This window comes from Natator depressus, chromosome 9, assembly GCF_965152275.1.
Source record: "Natator depressus isolate rNatDep1 chromosome 9, rNatDep2.hap1, whole genome shotgun sequence".
NCBI lineage: Eukaryota > Metazoa > Chordata > Testudines > Cheloniidae > Natator > Natator depressus.
Window position 1 is genome coordinate 80775031 of NC_134242.1, and position 18156 is coordinate 80793186.

The window sequence follows — 18156 nt, forward strand, 5'->3', positions numbered from 1 at the left end:
GCTTTTTAAAAAATAGCTTTTCTCAATTGGACACTGTAAATAGCAAAACAATGAGGAAGCAAATTATAACTGTAGAAAAGGGCGTGGGATGATTTATTATACTTAATTTATACTGCAATAGTATTTTGATCTTCAAAGAAATGCTGTTTCATAGAGGGAGATCCAGGTGAGATGCCTTTTTATGTTAATTACAAACTTTGCTACTGTGGTGTTCTATTTGTAGGACAAACATTCTAACCAGCTCAAATGATTTTTTGGTGCATTTGAGAGAGGAAATATATTACACTACAGATAAACACAGGTTAGTGCTTCTTACGATGGAGCCATTAGTTACATAAAAATGGACACGTCGCTGTGACGTTCCCCTCTGGTATTATCCGGACCGGTGATCTGCTAGGTCACTCCGATCCTTGACTCTGGGAGCCAGCCTTACCCTGCTCTGCTGTGAGAACCCCCACTCCTGGGCTGTTCACGCACAGCTTCTCTGGCATGTAAGCTGCTCCTTGGATTGTGCAACCGAATGACACTAGCCAGTATCTCTGGTCCCAGACACAACCCTAGGAACCTCTGTCTTGCAGTGTCCAGTTACGCCTGCTGGATACTGCAAGCTTATATGAGTTCGTCAATTTAACAAGGAAGTTGATATGCACCAGGCTTGTTATCCCAAGGGGAGTCTCTGACATGCTTCAAACCAAACGCACTGCTTCAGGTAGAATAAACAAACAGATTTATTAACTACAAAGATAGATTTTAAATGATTATAAGTCAAAACATAACCAGTCGGATTTGGTCAAATGAAATAAAAGCAAAATGCATTCTAAACTGATCTTAACACTTTCAATGCCCTTACAAACTTAAATGCTTCTCACTCACAGGCTGGCTGGTTGCCCTTCAGCCAGGCTCTCCCCTTTGATCAGCACTTCAGTGGTGATGTCTGTAGATGGAGGTGAAAGAGAGGAAGAGTATGGCAAATGTCTCTCCCTTTTATCATGTTCTTTCTTCCCTCTTGGCTTCGCCCCCCCCCCCTTCAGAGTCTGGTGATCATTACCTCATCGCAGTCCCAAACTGACCAAAGGAAGGGGGGGTGGCTCACTCAAGAGTCCAACAGATCCTTTCGTTGCTGCCTAGGCCAGCCTCCTTTGTTCCTGTGAGGCCGGACTGGGTTTGTCCCATACCTGCCGTGATGGGGTGTGAACTGCCCCTCTGCTCTCAGCCTGAGCTTATTTTAAGACATGAAGACACATTTTCAGCCTCATAACTATACACATGAAATTACAACCTATAACATTACTGTAACAACAATTACTATAACATCATTATAAGAACAATGCTCAGTGCATCATGATCCTTCCGAAGACACCCGACATGACAAAATTTGCATTAGATACCACAGAATCATACAATAAGGATGAACATGGGGGTGTAGGGTTTTCCCACGAGGTAGAGAATGTCACAGTTGCCATAGCAGAAAAGATGTACAGAAAACTGGGAACCCCTAATGACAACATATCAGCTTGCTTATACACAGATAAGTAACAGGATTAACGTCTAAGCCCAGTCTACCCAGGTAGCATAAGAAAGTAGACAGTATAAGGATGGCTGGTGTATGCCAAACTTCTTAATTCAATCATGGGTTGTTTTGCCCCTTTGCTGTCTGTTGCTTGAATGTGGCTAACTGAAAGAGGTCACCATATGTCCCTCTCCTGCGCTCCCTCCTCTTTGTGCTCCAACTTGTGTCCCATCGTCACAGAATTCACCCTAACCACTGAATCATTGTTATGTCATGCATAATATCCAGGCTTTCTGTGTGTGGTCATGTCTCCTGCTAGTAGCTGAGCCCAGGGTCTATAGCAGCCTACTGTTTTCTTACAGCTCTCCTTTAGTTCAAATGAAGAGACCTGTGCCTGTGGTTTAGCAAGTCCGAGATCCTATCCCTATTGATAACTATGGTGCCTGTGTGCATGCACCAGAACTCATTCCATGTGGTCTCTTTCTCTCTCTTTTTCAGTCCCCATCCTGTCTTCCTAGCACGACCTGGACTGCGATGCTTGTGGAGGCTGCGGCTTCATCTCCATGGTGCTCTGATGTCCAGCTGCTGGTCTCTTCCTTTGCCATGCTGTCTCCTCATTGTAATTCCTACCTCTTGCCCCTGCGTGCACAATGGGTGTGCATTACAGTTGCTTGGGAAAGCTCTGGAGATGCATGTTTGCAGGGATGAGGAGAGGTGACCCAGTTTTAGCCTGCCCCTGCCCTTTTTCATGAGACCCCACCCCTTTTTCTGATTGCAGGCAATGCCCATGCACTAGCATTTATGTACTTCACTCTGTGCAGAGCATATCAGCACTGTATTCTCCATGTAGGATGTGATACTTTCCCCTAGGATGGATGTCTCTGTGCTTTTTGGACAATGGAACTGAGCCCACTAGTGCCAGGCCTGAATTTGGCCCTTGCTACCATGATGCACTGAATGGATTGTCTGTCTCCTAAGATTTGATTCATCCCAGTGTAGATATCAGTAATTCCCATGGTCTTCAATGGGAGTTATTGGTGTCCTACCAATGGGAGAATCTGGTGTCCAGAATTCAAGCAGTCTCAGGGCTCTGCCCCACCCCCATCTCTGTCCTCCCTGCCCCAAAGCCTCTGCACCCACACATGCATACCCATTCAGTGCCAAACATTCAGCTTGTCTCTCTTAATACACACTCTGCTGCCTGGATTACAGGCAACTACTTGCAGAGCTGGAGAAGGAGTAATACTGAGGAATTGCTCAGAGGCATTTGACCAGAAATAGTGATGAAATTCTTCATTCCATTGCTCATCTACTTACTTGTATTACGGCTGTGGAAAGTCTGTGGATCAGGCCCAGACTTTGTGCTGCATGAATGGAACAGGCTGCAGGTTCTAATATGTTCCCACCCACATTTCATCTGTGCTCCTGAAATTGCTACTTCTTTCTTCGATGGTGAGTAAGGGATAGTTCTCTGCACATGTTTGACTGAGACTCATATTTATGGAGCTGCTCGCATGTGCAGAGCAGAAATGTTATACACATGCTGCTGCGGAGTCAAGCAGATGCTAGAGGACAGAATGAGTGACCTAGTGACACACTTCTCTGTTAGGCAAAAGCAGTACTCAGTGCTAAAGAGGTCTGGAAAGAAGCTTAGGGGGATCGATCATAATCTGGGGGCAGCAGCTTTGGTAAGTGCTCAGAGTGCAGCCCTCAGCAACCCAGCTTGACTTTTAATTATTATTGTTTCTGAGTCTGTGCCCACTTCATACCCCCCTTCTACTTTAAGTATGGGCTATACTATTCCGTTGCTCTGTGCAAAAGGAATGGGAGTGGGGAAGATTCCTTTATGGATGTGGAGTCTAGAGAGGCAAATGCTGAATCACATCACTCAGAGGAAAAAAATATTTCTAAATTGGTTTTATATTTAAACCTCACAAGACACCGATCTTGCTACCTTCAGCTTCGTTCTACCAAACTGAGCAGGGCTAGGATTGACATGTAGTTAGAAAGAAGGCAAGCCCTGATGGTCCAGACAGGGGTACTTCCCCCGTTGAACCAATGTCCCAGTGAGGGGCTAGGAGGTGCAATGGTAGTGGTGCAATGACTTCTCCATGAGATCCAGAGGTCCCAACCACTTGACCACAAAGATCCTGTGGCAGTTTATGCAAGAGTTGGCTCAGGAGTCCTGAGCATTTAGAGTCTGTTTGTAGTTTCCATAGGACATGGTGTCCTTCTCCCCCTGCCCTATACTGTTGCACAGGACAGGAGAAGAAGGACACCATCTTCTACTGAAACTGTATCAGAGTACAGTGTTGTACAGTATAGCTGTGCACTATTAATCAGTCGTATTCCACCCTCAAGGTTACTCATTTTAGTGACAAGTGATTTTATATATGCAGGGCCTGATATTTAGTTTAGTAACACTCAAAGGCATATGCAGTGCTCCTAATTTGTTCTTACAGTTACTGGCACTGCATGCAAGTCTGGTAATTACACATGCAACTGCATCTCATTAGCTAATTGCTCTGACAGTGGTAATTGCATATACAAACTGAGTAGGGAATTGTCCATTCATTTCATGTGTGCAGTACCTAAACAATCTCACATTAAGCCCACCAACCATAGAGCCCTTTGGAATCCTTCAAGCGAAAAGGTGACATACACATGTAAAATTGTTAATAATTATGATGATTATGGGATGTGTAGTAGAGCTTTTGAGCTCCAGGTCACTGATACATAACATTGTGTGTCAGCTGCTACCTTTCTGCCTCCTGAATGATGTCCATTCCCCTCCTCCTCTTTGTGTTTCCTCTTTCTCTGATCACTCTGCCATCCCCACTGAGATAGCTAGCTCCTTCCTACTTCTCTACCACCCTTGCTGACCTGTTAGATTAGATCTGTGGCAGGTCTTGAAATAAGGCTTTTATGGAAGTCAGTTAGGTCCCCATCATCCACCATCTTTTGACTCTGACTTACTTCCTTTAAAAGGACTATCAAATTTGTAAGGCCTGGCTTTGCTTTTGCATGTGGTCCTGCTGGATGCCTTTGATCAAGCTCTAACTCTCTTTGTGCATCTAGATCCTCTCTCCAGGAAACATTTCTGATCCATTTGAAGCTACTGAAGTTGAGCTTGTAGTATCACAGATCTCTCTCCTTTAAAAAAATAAAGTTAGTGGGTAAAATCCTGGTCCCATTGAAGTCAGTGGCAAAGCTCCTATTGGCTTCAGTGGGCCCAGGATTTCACCCAGTGAGTAAAAAGTAGCCAGAATTCAGTACTAGAGACTAAAGTCTCCCCCCCACCCCCGTAATAGAATTGACATAGCCAACAAGGGGCCATCTGGATACAAGGGAAATTACAACTCATAATTTACCACTGGTATAGCTCCAACCTTGGTTGAATGCTGTAACTGTGGTTTAAAGATAGGCCTCCAAGAGGCATCCTTAGAAACACCTGAGCTCCATCTGCTTTACAATTTCCACCATGCTCCACCGGAGGAGTAATGCCGTTGGTGAATTACGGCTCCTAACTCATGAGTGACCAGCAGACTCAGCAGGGAATAAATCAGCCTGAAATGTTGTGAAGGGAGCTCAAGATTTTTGTTACAAAACTGCTTGGGCCAGAGATGGCTTTGATTGGCCAGTTATTCTGAATCACAGATACCTCTCGGACAGTTGAAATCAGAACTTTACAGTCTCCTCTTATCCAAGTGAATGTTGTCAGAAAAAACAATTGACTGTGATGTTCCTCACCAGGTAATTTCTGGAGTGCAGTTTCTTGTGAACCTTGGCACATCCTGGAAGCACCCCAGCATAGATGGAAATGGTTGTGTCAGAACAGCACACTCTGTCACAATCCGCCGGTACTGCTCCAGCCAGGTCAGTAATTGTATGGTCACCAACATGCCTGCAAAGGGGAATTGAAAAGCCTCTATACCTTTTCTCTGTGCATCCTATTTGCCATTTGGGGAACCCACAACCACACAACCCAACAACAACAATGTTAGGAGACAGATTCTCAGCTGACATAAATTGTCATAGCTCCATATATATATATGGCCATCCTGTTCAAATTTGGGTGCTTAAAGTTAGGCACCTAAATCCATAGTTAGGTACTTAATCAAAAAAGGCTTGACTTTCAGAGCTGAAGAGCACCCACAACTCTCACTGAAATCCATGGGATTCAGCACCCCTGAAAATCAAGCCATCACTTTGGGTGTCTAAATATAAATATAGGTGCCTAATTTTATCCAACCAAGTTTGCGAATTTTGCCCACATGTTCATTATTTTAATAGGGGCTCCTAACTACAGTAGTGTCTTCTTTGCAGCTGGCCCACAAAGGACCCATCATCTCTCCTGCCCTCCAATTCTGTGCAGTTCTGCTTTCACAGTGGAACTGCTGAAAGACCATGAGACTATTGAGGCCAGGCTTGGAGCCTGAGAAAGCCCCCTGCAGGCTGGGCAAAAAGCCTCAGGTTTGGTGATCACCTTCGCTCATATAGTGAAAACCATCTATTGTAGCACACACCTTATTTTACGAACATAAACCCTACACGTTGCACATTTCACAAAGCAGTGTCTCAAAGGCATAGATCAACATTAATCTGTTCTCTTACCGAACCTATGCTTCTTTGTTAGAGTGAGATCAGGGTCTGCCCATAGCACAGTCGTACTTTTCTGTTTGAATCAGCAAAAATAGCAAACTCTGACCCCTTGTCCAAAGGCCTAATGTCCTGTTTATGCATTTGAAAAGCGCTTCCATGAAGGCCTTGTCCGCCTGAGCAGGGAATTTCCTGATTTCGGACTGGAACAATCCATTTCATTATTTGTTTGCTTGAGGAAGTGCTCTTGAGAAAAAGGCCCTCAGTGAAGTACACGCTGAACTCTCTACCTTCCTCAGGGGAGACATTTCACTCCAGTAACTGTTTGGGAACACTCAGATCGCAGTGAAGTGAGTCACTCTCCAGCAGCCATTCAAAGAGACAAGATAAAATGTGCTCTCAGGAACATAGGAAATCCCTGCGTGGGAACAATCCCACTGGGCATCCTGTCCAAAATCCTGTCTCTGACGGGTCTATATCAGATGCTTCAGAAGAGAAGTGTCCATACCACACCTTCTGTGAAATCTTGGTCTTAAAAGAAACGGTGCTGCCATCTTGAATACCCAAGTCTGGGAGCCTCGGCATGAGTGGTGAAGATCTGCAAACCTCTTGTGCTAACCTTACCTGGTTCTAGTTTCCAACCTCTTCCCTGCACTCAAATGCCAGGCTTCTTGTTTCGCTACAGTGATCAACAGGCTAGTTAGAAAATACAAAGTCCAGTCTACATAACACCATGTTTGTAACTAGACCAGGCCTGTTTCCACTCCAGGAGCATCTGTTTTATTAATTCTCTCTAAAACTAGGCTATTAACTCTTATTCTGCTCACTGCCTCTGCCCACAGCATTTACAAATTGCCTCCTGAAGTATACGTTATAACCACAGAGTTTACTTGAATTTGCAAGTCCAGCTTCATTAGCTGTGATGTCCTCTCTGACACTTATGTGCAGCCAGATGCCACAGTGAGCAGAGCCTCATATATGCAAATAACAAGAATAACGAATGAATTACACTGTGCACCATTTCATACGGTATTATGTGATATTATTTAGCTTCATTTTTCCAGCATGTCTTATTCTGGAAGCAAAATAATGGTTCGTTATCAGATATATATAGAGGGCCAGGTTGTCACAGCTACATTCCTGATATAGGCACACACAGTTCAGGTGTTAGTTCATGCAGGTGGCTTCTAGGGCACCTAACTCACCACTAGTTCAGGCAAATGCTGTTCACACCTGCACTCACGACTGTTGCATGCACAGATTAGGCCGTATGAATAAACATTGAGTGCAAGTAGCTTTGACAATCTAACCCATTATACATAGTCAATGTGAGACGAAAAAAGGAATGTGGTCTTGATAAAAATTGAGACATATAAACAATTTTATAATACATATAAACACATGTACACAGAGATAATGCAATGATAGAGCCACATGTAGATGTTGTTTACAGAGAGAAAGCGTGAGAAAGAGAGAGAGAGTCTCCTTTTTTGCTGCACTTTTTTGACTGAGTAAGGGCACAGTTTAGAAGGGTGGCTGGGCTGGGTTGTGGACATCTGTTTTGAAAAGGGATTTGCCAGTGGCAAAGGTTGTAGCTTGCTGCACTGGGATAAGAAGGCTCCGTAAAGGTCTTATGAAAATAAAATCAACAATAATACCTACCCCTTTAAATCTGTAGATATCGTTAGAAAGTGAGTGTAATCAGATAGAAAGTTTAATTTCCTTTGTTATAAGTTGAGAAAACTGAGGCACAGAGAGGATACCTGATTTGCCCAAAGTCTTACCGTAAATCAGTGGGTTGGGAATAGAGCAGAGGACCTGATTCCCAGACTGATGTTCGCCTCCACGAATGATGTGATTTTTGCATACTTATGGCCTGATCGTATGATCATATCAATTAGGCTAAATGTCTTCCTATGTTTTGATCAAAAGCTTTTTTTGGTTGTTATCTAATGCCAATCAATTGTCTTTGCCCCACCATTGGTACAAATAAAAATATTGCAAGGAAATGTTGTTGTGTAAAAAGTGCTCCAGGGCTGACAGTGTGTTTAAAAGTTTCACCCCAAACTGTCTTTCTATTGCTAAACTGCACATCCCTGAAGAATGGGATTGGCACTTAACTGTCAGCGGAGTCAATCCTTACACAGTGTCACTAGGTGGCGCTGCTGCAATAGAATAAAAGTAGGCCTTGCACTGCAGCAGGTGGAATCCAAAATGCATACTGGCGGGCCTGATTCTAATTTCATTTACACGGGTTTAAATGAGAAGGAACTTCACTGATGTCAGTAGAGCTGCACCAGTGTAAGTGAGAATCAGGCTCTGTGTTTTGTTTTCTGTGATCATGCATTTTGTATAGCGAAGTGCAGCTACTCCTGCAGCAAAGATGTGAGTTTTAGTTAGTAAAAAGTTTACTAGTTTAGGCGTAGTAAGCACCCTGGTGCCGTGAGGTCAGTTTTTAAACCTGAAAGCACCATTTGATGTATAATTTTTCCACAAAAGATCTACTGCATAAACGTGTTGATCCTACATAGGGTGACCAGATAGCAAGCGTGAAAAAGCAGGACACTTTATTGGGGGAGGAGGGGAGGGGAGAGGAGATAGTTGCCTAAGTAAAACAAAGCCCCTAATATCGGGACATCTTGTCACCTTAATCCTACATCACTGGGAAGCCAATCCCAGATGAAGTTCATGTTTGTGGCCATGTTCTAGCCACAAAGCTCACAGATCCCAGCCAGTGCCCTGATGTCACAAATGTCATCATGTTGGAAAGCATCAACATTCTGGGACCCCCAACCCTGGACCAAGGGCGGCCCAGGAGAGCCAGATACAGAGGGAAGCACTTGCCAAGAACAGTCCTGCACTCCAGGAGAAATATCATCCTCTCTTACCAACATACCCTCAAGGATGGGCTCCTTGATTACTAGCTCTTCCCTAGCTGACCTCACCGTGTTCTTCTAGTTCTGTTCTAGCAATGTTCTAGTCTCCTGGGAAGTCCAGGGATTCAAGGCATGGGCTATGAAGTCAGGAGCTCTCGTGCTGCTGCAGACTTCCTGCAGGAGCTTGAGGAAGTCACCCAATCCCTCCATTTAAAACAGGGGTACTAATCATACCACCTAACCTCCAAGGGGTGCTGGGAATGTAAGCTAACCTGGGAAGCTCCCTGAGATTCTCAGGTGGAAAGAACGGTAGAAAAGCCACGAATATTATTATTGACAAATCCAAAGTCTCCTGACTCAGTTCACTGGACTTGAACCTACAGCCAGATCAGACAGGCTTCATGTCCTGTTACAGATGGACTGCTGTCTAAGGGGCTGGTACTGTGAGCTACTGAGCACCTCCTGTATGGTGATGGGTGCACTCACCTCTCATTCAATTACTTCCCTGGGAGCTGCAGAATTCAGCCCCTTGTGACATTGGGCCCTGATCTAGCTTTGGCTGCGGGGTCATTTCTGATCTCTTTGGCTTTTCCAGAAAACTCATGTGAATGTATAGACCCTACGTCACACATTCTAACTAGAAGCTGGGACGGGATGACAGGGGATGGGTTACTCGATACATTGCCCTGTTCTGTTCATTCCTTCAGAATCATCTGGCACCAACCACTGTCAGAAGACAGAGGCTCGATCCACCATTGGTCTGACCCAGTATGGCCGTTAGTATGTTCTTATGCAAGGGACAGACATTTCCTAGGTTCTTAGCACGGCAGAAAGTCCAGAGCTGGCGCTGACTGTACCAAGTCTGGTATATGTTTTCTTTGGCAGAATCATGTGCTCTTTACAGATATAAATCATGGTGATTTGCTTTTCCTCTCTGCCTAATCCCCAGGCCACAGGAGCAGATGCTCAGGAGTCCCTTTGGAGTTCCAGAACAAGTGCAGACACACAGCTCAGCCCAGATCCTCAAGATACACTTTCTGTTACTGTCGAGGAGATTTACAGATGTTAATTGCACCCAAGGGGTTACTTCTGGATCTCTTCTTCACAAGATAACAGGTCAATTATTCTTTCCCAATGTATTTAGTTTTACATTAACCATAAAGTGTGGGTGAGAAGAACTGGATTGACAGGCCTGCGTCCATGACTTATTATATAGCCCTGTCTCCCACCCATTCTTTAAGAAAGGGAATTGAATAACGTCAGTACTGTGTATTATTACTCTGATTGATGAAGGAGCCATATTAACATGTGTGTGTAGATATAGAATACACCTACCAAAGATGGGTGAGCAGATGTGACTCATCCAAGGTCATGCAGCAGGTTAGTGGCAGAACCAGCTACAGAAGCCAGTTCTCCTGATGCCCAGCCTGGCACTCTATTCACCAATGTAGGAGTTGAACCTGGACTTCCCCACACGTTGGAAGGGAAATGGATTTAGGTCCAGAAGGGAAGGAACACTGTGATCATCTACTCTGACCTCCTGCATAACCCAAGCCACAGAACCTCATCCGGTAATTCTTGCATCAAACCCATAACACCTGTTTGAGCTACAGCATACCTTTTAGTAAGCTAGCCAGCCTTGATTTAAAGACTTCAAATGATGGGAAATCCACACATTTGGAGGTAAGTTGTTCCAGGGGTTCAATACCGATCTATAATGTGTAGGGGAAAAAGCTGCGTGCTCACAGGGGAGTTCAATTTGTGTGACATACACTGGAGGTCTCATACTGCCAGTATTAAAACATCCTTGGAATTTCTAAATGTTATAGATGACAATCTCCTAACTCAAAAAGTTTTTCGTCTAACATGAGGGGATTCTATATTAAACTTCTTCTTGACAGACAAAGAGGAATTGATCACAGAAATAAAAATTAATGGCAACTTAGGTACAAGTGATCATGGCTTGATCACATGTATAATGTGCAAACAAAATAAAACCCAAACCAGTTATATATATATATACTTGGTGCTTTAAAAGGACCAGTTTCACAAAGCTGAAACAATTATGAGTCAGATCAGCTGGGAGGAAGAACTTAATAAGAAAAATATGACTGGTAGTTGGGAATTGTTTAAGAACACTTTATTAGATGTCCCAAAATCCACAATCCCACAACTGAAGAAGGCTGATTTAGAAGTGAAGTGAAGGCAGCTATAATTTTTTATATATATATAAAACAAATGGAAGAAAGGGGAAATTGAAAGTAATAAATATAAATGAGAAGCTAGGAATTACAGAGAATTGATAAGGGAAGCAAAGGGACACAAGAGGAAATCTATGGCCAGCAGAGTTAAGGACAATTAGAAGGAATTTTTAAAGTATATTAGGAACAAAGGAATCCTAACTAGGGTATTGGTCCATTACTAGATGGAAATCATAGAATTTTCAATAATAATACAGAAAAGGTAAAAGTGTTCAATAAAATATTTCTGTTCTGTATTTGAGAAAAATAGATGATGTAGTCATATTATATGATAACAGTCTTTCCATTCCACTAGTATACCAACAGCTATTAAAATTAGATATTTTTAAAGCAGCAGGTCCAAATAACTTGCATATTTGAGTTTTAAAAGAGCTGGCTGAGGAGCTCACTAAACTATTAATGTTGGTTTTGCAATAAGTCTTGGAACACCAGGGAAATTATAGAAGACTTGAAGAAATCTAATGTTGTGTTAATATTTTGAAAGTGTAAATGGTTTGACCTGGGTAATTATAGTCCTGTCAGTCTGACATCGATTCTGGGCATGATAATGGAGTGGCTGATATGGGACTCGATTAATAAAGAATCAAAGGAGGGTAATATAATTAATGCAAATCAACATGGGTTTATGGAAAATAGATCCTGTCAAACTAACTTTATATCTGTTTTGATGAGATTACAAGTTTGGTTAATAATGGTAATAGTGTTGATTTAATATTGATTGATATAAACTTTACAAGGCATTTGACTCGGTACCACATGCCATTTTGATTAAAAAACTAAAAAGATATAAAATGAACATGGCATATATGAAATGGATTAAAAACTGGCTAACTGATAGGTCTCAAAATGTAATTGTAAATGGGGACTCAACATCAAACAGGTGTGTTACTAGTGGGACCCCACAGGGATTGGCTCTCAGCCCTATGCTATTTAAAATTTTTACTAATAATTCCTTTACAGAGTGACTAAAAGAGTAAACGCAATCCCAAGTAATAAATGATTTCCATTGAAATGCCTTGAGACTATCATCATCATCTCTATAATTAGCCTCTCTGATTTTTATTGTTATTGTTATATAAAATATTAATTTGTATTTTTATTCCCATGTCTCCTATGCTCTGTTATCAGAGGTCCTTCTACCTCTGGAATAGCTGTGGCACCTAGATCTCATGGAGACACTATCTTATCATTAGAGAAATAAAATGTAGACACTTCGAATGGTTGCAATGATGAAAGAGTGTAGGTCTAGGGGGTGGAATGAAACTGACCGGACTGCTCCTGCGCTAAAAAAAAACTTTGCACTCATGCATCGTTGTTTTTAAAAAAATCAAATTTCTGAAATACTGTCGGAAATTGCCCTTCCTAATGGATGGCATTGAAAATATTGCAGCACTTGTTAGAGAAGGGCTGCCGCTGGCTGATTAAGATTATATAACTCCACTACACACACAGGGTGTTAATATGCAGATGACACATTTATTCAAGAAACACAGCCAAGTTACTTTTAATTTGCTTTAATATTTATTTGTTTTAACTTACTACTTCCCATTGCTCAGACATTGGAAAAGTAACAGTTCTGTCCCTCCCGAGCTTTGGCCCCTTGATTTTTGAACAGTGATGTTTTCCCCTGTATGTTTCTTTTAATGGAGCACAGACAGCCTGGCTCCGCTGCATTTACTTCTCTGATTGTGGCACCTTAGAGACTAACAAATTTATTTGAGCATAAGCTTTCGAGCTGTAGCTCACGAAAGCTTATGCTCAAATAAATTTGCTAGTCTCCAAGGTGCCACAAGTCCTCCTTTTCTTTTTGCAGACACAGACTAACACGGCTGCTACTCTGAAACTTCTCTGATTGTGTGTCAATACCCATCACTGAGGATATTAGCATAGCTCCACCTCCTGGCTATACATAGGAGAGCAGACAATATGGTGGCCTGTCTTTTAAAGGGGCCTCAACCTCATTTGATTAAAGCCAATTTAAAATTATAGCAAAATTAAAAGTTCTGGTTTGGAAATGTTGGCCCTGTAATTCCTGCTGAACAGTGATTGCTTTTTCTATTTTGTTTACTAAATAATAGCTGTGGGTTAAATCTATATGAGCTAAATTCATCCTTGGGGTAACTTCATTGCCTTTAATTAATGTGGGAAAGACTGAATGGACCCAAGACTTTATAAGGTGCCATTTTCCAAAGTGTTCAGCATTGGCCTAGCTCAGCTCCTATCGAAGTCCATCAGCGGAGTGCTTTGAAATGTCACACCTTTACAATCCATAGGACATTGTTTATCAGAATCAAATGCTTTTAAGTTGTCAGTTTGTTTTGGCCAGATTATTCGGTAGATTCCCTTTAAAGTTGTCTGTTTATCTCATAGTGAAGACAGTTGCATCAAAATATTACTGTATAATCTTGTGAAACCTGAATAAAATCAGTGCCATTTAGAATTTGTCAGGAAATGTAAATGTATTAGAGTATCATTAGTACACATTTTATTTATGGTATATGGATAGGGCAATACAGCAACACATTACCTTTCCTTTAAAAGTAAAGGCGATCTCTCGATATGTTCAGGCATTCAGAGACCTAGTGTTCTTACTGGTATTTTTATTCCTGCAGCTCTTGCTCTCTGAACTGAGTGTTCCAATGCTCCTGCCAAGGAATGCTCTGTCACTGTTTCTTCCCCCTCTGCCCCTGAAATCATTTACTCTACTGAGATCATGTATTTGTTGTCTTTGTCAGGCCAGATGAAGTGGCTGTTTTAAGAACAGTTGAAATCTAAAGAGAAAAGCATTGCTAATGACAGTCACAGAGGAAAAAAAAGTAACCACATGCAAGCATGGAAATTTCTCTGCTGGTAGCCACTTGCTAACATAATCAGTTTCCAAATACTGACAACGCGTGCTGCTTGACCAAATGCAACATGTTGCTTTTGATGTCTGGTCAATGCAACTCTGTTGCTGGGATAAAGTCCGAGTACCAGATCACAAGTCTCTGCTGCTTCAGAGAAAATGAATTGTGTATTCCTCTTAGTCAGACACATCGTGCTGTTAGGCTTCCTAAGAGGTTTGCATAAGATGTTTCTATGCAGTCACTTTTTCATTTCTGAAAAACAAAACAAAACAACATATTTTTGTGGCTGCCAGTAACTTGGTGTAAGAAAGTTCTAGTAATACAAGGAAAGATGAAATTTCTGAAACCAACCACAGTTGATGCACAGCATTGTTCCACCCTAATGACTGTAGAATGGCTGGAGAACTGCTTGCCTTCTGCCTGCCTCTGATAGCCACAATTTGCCACCATTCTTCAGGGACTTTTCCTGGGTCTGATCCAATTCTCACTGAATGCAATGGGAGTCTTTCCATTGGCACTACCCTGCAGGAGGCTGGCTCTGTAGCAGAGGGGTTCTTTTTCAGCACCACCCTTTCTCACGTGATAAAACAAGGGAAGCTGGTGAGAGCCAATGTGCCACTTTTTTGTAGCTGCTGTGCTCACTTGGTAAAGTCTGAGTTCTGGAAGCTGCTGTCACTGGGAAATCCTAGTGAGACAATGGCTGATTTGCCTCAAGATGAATATCCACTTGGCTGATGGGTGCCACTACAAAAACCTGGATAGACAGAGAGAGCCTCCACCAACACTTTTAGTTACATGAGCATTTAATGATACAGTTCTTAAAGGGACACTGTCAGGCTAAAAACATGGGTAAAATCCTACCCTCACTGAAGTCCGTGGCAATGAGGCCAGGATTTCACCCCATGTGTTTAAACAGTGTTCTTTAATTGTGTTATTCATGACATATTAGATTATTAGAAGCAGAGAGCTTTCAAAGTCTCCTATCCTTTATGTATTTCACTTAGCTTGGTCAAGGAAAATGAACTAATTGGTTTCCCTTTTGTTTTAGTCAGTTTCATTTTGTGGCTCTAGCGCATTAGCTCAAGGCCAAATACTGTGGGGGGAGGATGTTTAAATCCAAATAAAAACCGTTTTTAATTTTTAAAAAAATATGGAGACATCGAACTTTGCTGAAAATATCAGAGTCCTAGCTCTATGACCTGCTCTGTAGGCCCCTTCACACCAGAAACAGCCCATCACCTCACCGTCAGGTTGACATTCATTCTGATCTTCAAAGCCCTCAGTGGGACCCAGCTACATAAATGACTGCATTACTCTCCACCATCCACTAAGACAGCTGTCTCTGGGACAATGCAGCTCATGCCATGAAAGCTGGAGATAAAAAATACTCCATTGAAACGGTTTGGCTGTGAAATGAGCTTCCAGAGAAGATGAGATTAATCCAGTGTCTGGCCACCCACAGGGCATGCAGCAAGACCTTCCTTTTTGATAAAGCCAGAATGATTTAGATAAACAAAATATAAAACACACAAAACCCCCGAGGATGAATCAGAGCCTTTTATAACCAGAGAAGGCTCCATGAAGCCAACTTGGGAACTCTTTATGCCGAACTCATTTGCCTGAGCAGGTGACGGGTACTATAGAAAACCAATAGGTTATTGGTGGGTGAGTGAGGGGGTGGAATTTGAAACACAGCCACCAGTGGAAGAATTCCTGATTCAGATCTGGGGGAAGCTGCAGGGACCTATGGAAGTTAGATGACGACCAAGGGCACTTCATAGATGCCCTAATCTTCAGCAGATCCCACTGCAACCTCCATGCTCCTTCCCTCACAAAATAAAGAATTTGGAGGTTCTCCTCATGAAATTTACCTTGCCCTGGACCTTCTCCCACACTGACTTTTTACCAAACATACAATTTGGGCCTAAATTAGCCTGCCCTCAAGGTCAGTGGATGAGAAGAGCATGATGTTACTGGACATAATACAGTAATGAAGGAGAGCATCTATTTGTAGGAGCAGCTCTTAATTTGCAGGGTATTTTTTTTTGTTAACTTCAATTATAAGCAATTAAGCAAGTATCCACCTTTTGCTTTGGAATCACCCGGGGCAACAGCATGGTGGATACTCTAGTATTGGTCTTCAGGGAAATCAACGTCACTCATATTTATTCTTGCTTTTCATGACACGCACTATAGAGCTGGAAAGTTTGTAGCATTTTTCTAAAAATGTGGTGAGAGAATGCAACGGCAATTTTAATATCCAGGGAGAAGATAATCATTTCTCCATGGAGCTCCTAAGTGTTTGTACAGAACCTAGCACCAGGGAGCCCTGGCTGGTACTGCAATAAAAAATAATTAAAATGTATTCCTAATTCAAACGAGTTGACACCCGTTGTCTCCAGCATCATCAGCCCTTGCTTTAGGATGTTGCCTCTTTCAGGGTCTACCCTAATTTTAATGCAACAGTATTTATATATACAACATGATGGGAGGGGTTCCAGGCACAGCAGTAACTCCTTTGATGTGATATTGGATGTAGAAGCTCACTGGTTATTTGGAAGCCTACTGGTGCAATAACCTTGGCAAACAGCCCTGGTACCACTGTGGCCGGCCTCAGGAGAAATGATTCAAACGCAGGTTGAACCTACTTTTGAAATGTGGCACAGAAACAATGGGATTGTTTGCAGCTTGAACTCTAAACAGAGAGCCTATTTTTATCATAAATTCTTTCCAGGCCAGCCACTTACAGTCAATTCTGAGCAGGTCCCATTCCATCCAATGGAGGATGCATAAACCTTCCATGCACAGACATGTTACAGCGCAAAGATGGAGTTAAGGAAGAGCAGTCTACAAGTGGGAAGGGGATAAAACTGAAGAACCGAAAGCTGGGAGGCTGACAAAAGACGGGGTTCACCATGAGGGTTCTACAGGGAGAAGGAATTCAGGGAAAGGAGAAGATTATCTTTACTTTTAAATACATTTAAATGTAAACTGTGGAGCAAAATGGGAGTCTGCAGAGGGGCTGTACTCCTGTCCTGTGTGTCAGCGACAATGCCTTGGTGTGCTCTGTTCAAACTCAGTCTGTCTCTCACACAAGCATGGTTCAAGAGCAATGCAGGAACAGTCAGGAATCCATCTCTGACGTGTGGGAGAAAGCAGTCTGTAATGGAAAGTTTATAAGATCCAATAGTCACTGATTTGCAGGCTGGTGGAATGACAGCTCAGCAAGCAAACAAACAAAAAACACAGCAACAGCCAGAAAGAGAGGCTCTTTAAAAACCCAAATCAAGGCAAGGTCACATAAGCAAAACAAACACTTCCCCAGCTGGGGGATCATCCCACTCCTTAGAACCCAGTTAGTGCCCCTAGTCTTCTCTCTCTTCTGTGGCCCTGCCTTTGACTATGCCTCTGCCAGGGGAAGAAACAGGGAAGCAGGAACTGACTCTGTGTGCACTGCTGTGGAGCAGATAATTCCACTGCACTCTCTCCCATTACTTTTCCAGACATCTTTACTTAGTAATCCTGGAGGTAAAAGAGAGATCATTATGGGGCTTGAACAGATATCCTTTGAATCTGATAGCAGTCTGATACTGACACAAATGGAAAGGCAAAGAAAGCATAAGGCTTGGCATACATTGAAATATAAATAACTTGAGGCAAGCGGGCTTGAAGACCTACTTTAATACTGACACCTTTGTGTGTAATTATTTAATAAAGGATAGAAATGGGAGGTACTTTTAAAAATTAAATAAATGTAATGCCAAGCACATCCCCAGCAGGTTTTAATCAGCTGTATGAACATGTGGTTGCATGCTGTGACAAAGTGGGAATTCTCTGAAATATTTTTATTATTCCTAGGCATGCCTCAATTTCTCGCCATACTTTGCATTGCTACGCAGTGGGTGCAAAAGGGTGAAAAACCTGCTCTTGACACAGAGCAAGAAACATGATAGGTGTTGTGTCTGGGGTGGACTGAATGGGTTGTTAAAAGACTGGCAGAAGCCGACCTGTATCAATGGAGGGTCTGCAAAGTCAATAGAAGCCCCAGTGGAAGCTACTGACAC

At 42.5% G+C, this 18156-nt stretch overlaps 2 long non-coding RNA genes across 3 annotated transcripts; one reads left to right on the forward strand and one right to left on the reverse strand.

The window, feature by feature from the left end:
* Positions 1 to 835: 835 nt before the first annotated feature.
* On the reverse strand, positions 836 to 6741 carry LOC141993603 (uncharacterized). Of its 2 annotated transcripts, none has more exons than XR_012640900.1 (3): positions 6623 to 6741; positions 5261 to 5414; positions 836 to 2149 (listed from the first exon to the last, which is right to left on the reverse strand). It is a non-coding gene; the product is annotated as an uncharacterized LOC141993603 (long non-coding RNA). The 2 variants fall into 2 exon arrangements; XR_012640901.1 differs by lacking the exon at positions 6623 to 6741 and adding an exon at positions 6125 to 6214.
* LOC141993604 (uncharacterized) lies at positions 2089 to 10016 on the forward strand. The gene is made up of 3 exons (XR_012640902.1): positions 2089 to 2129; positions 5264 to 5386; positions 9935 to 10016. It is a non-coding gene; the product is annotated as an uncharacterized LOC141993604 (long non-coding RNA).
* Positions 10017 to 18156: the final 8140 nt, after the last annotated feature.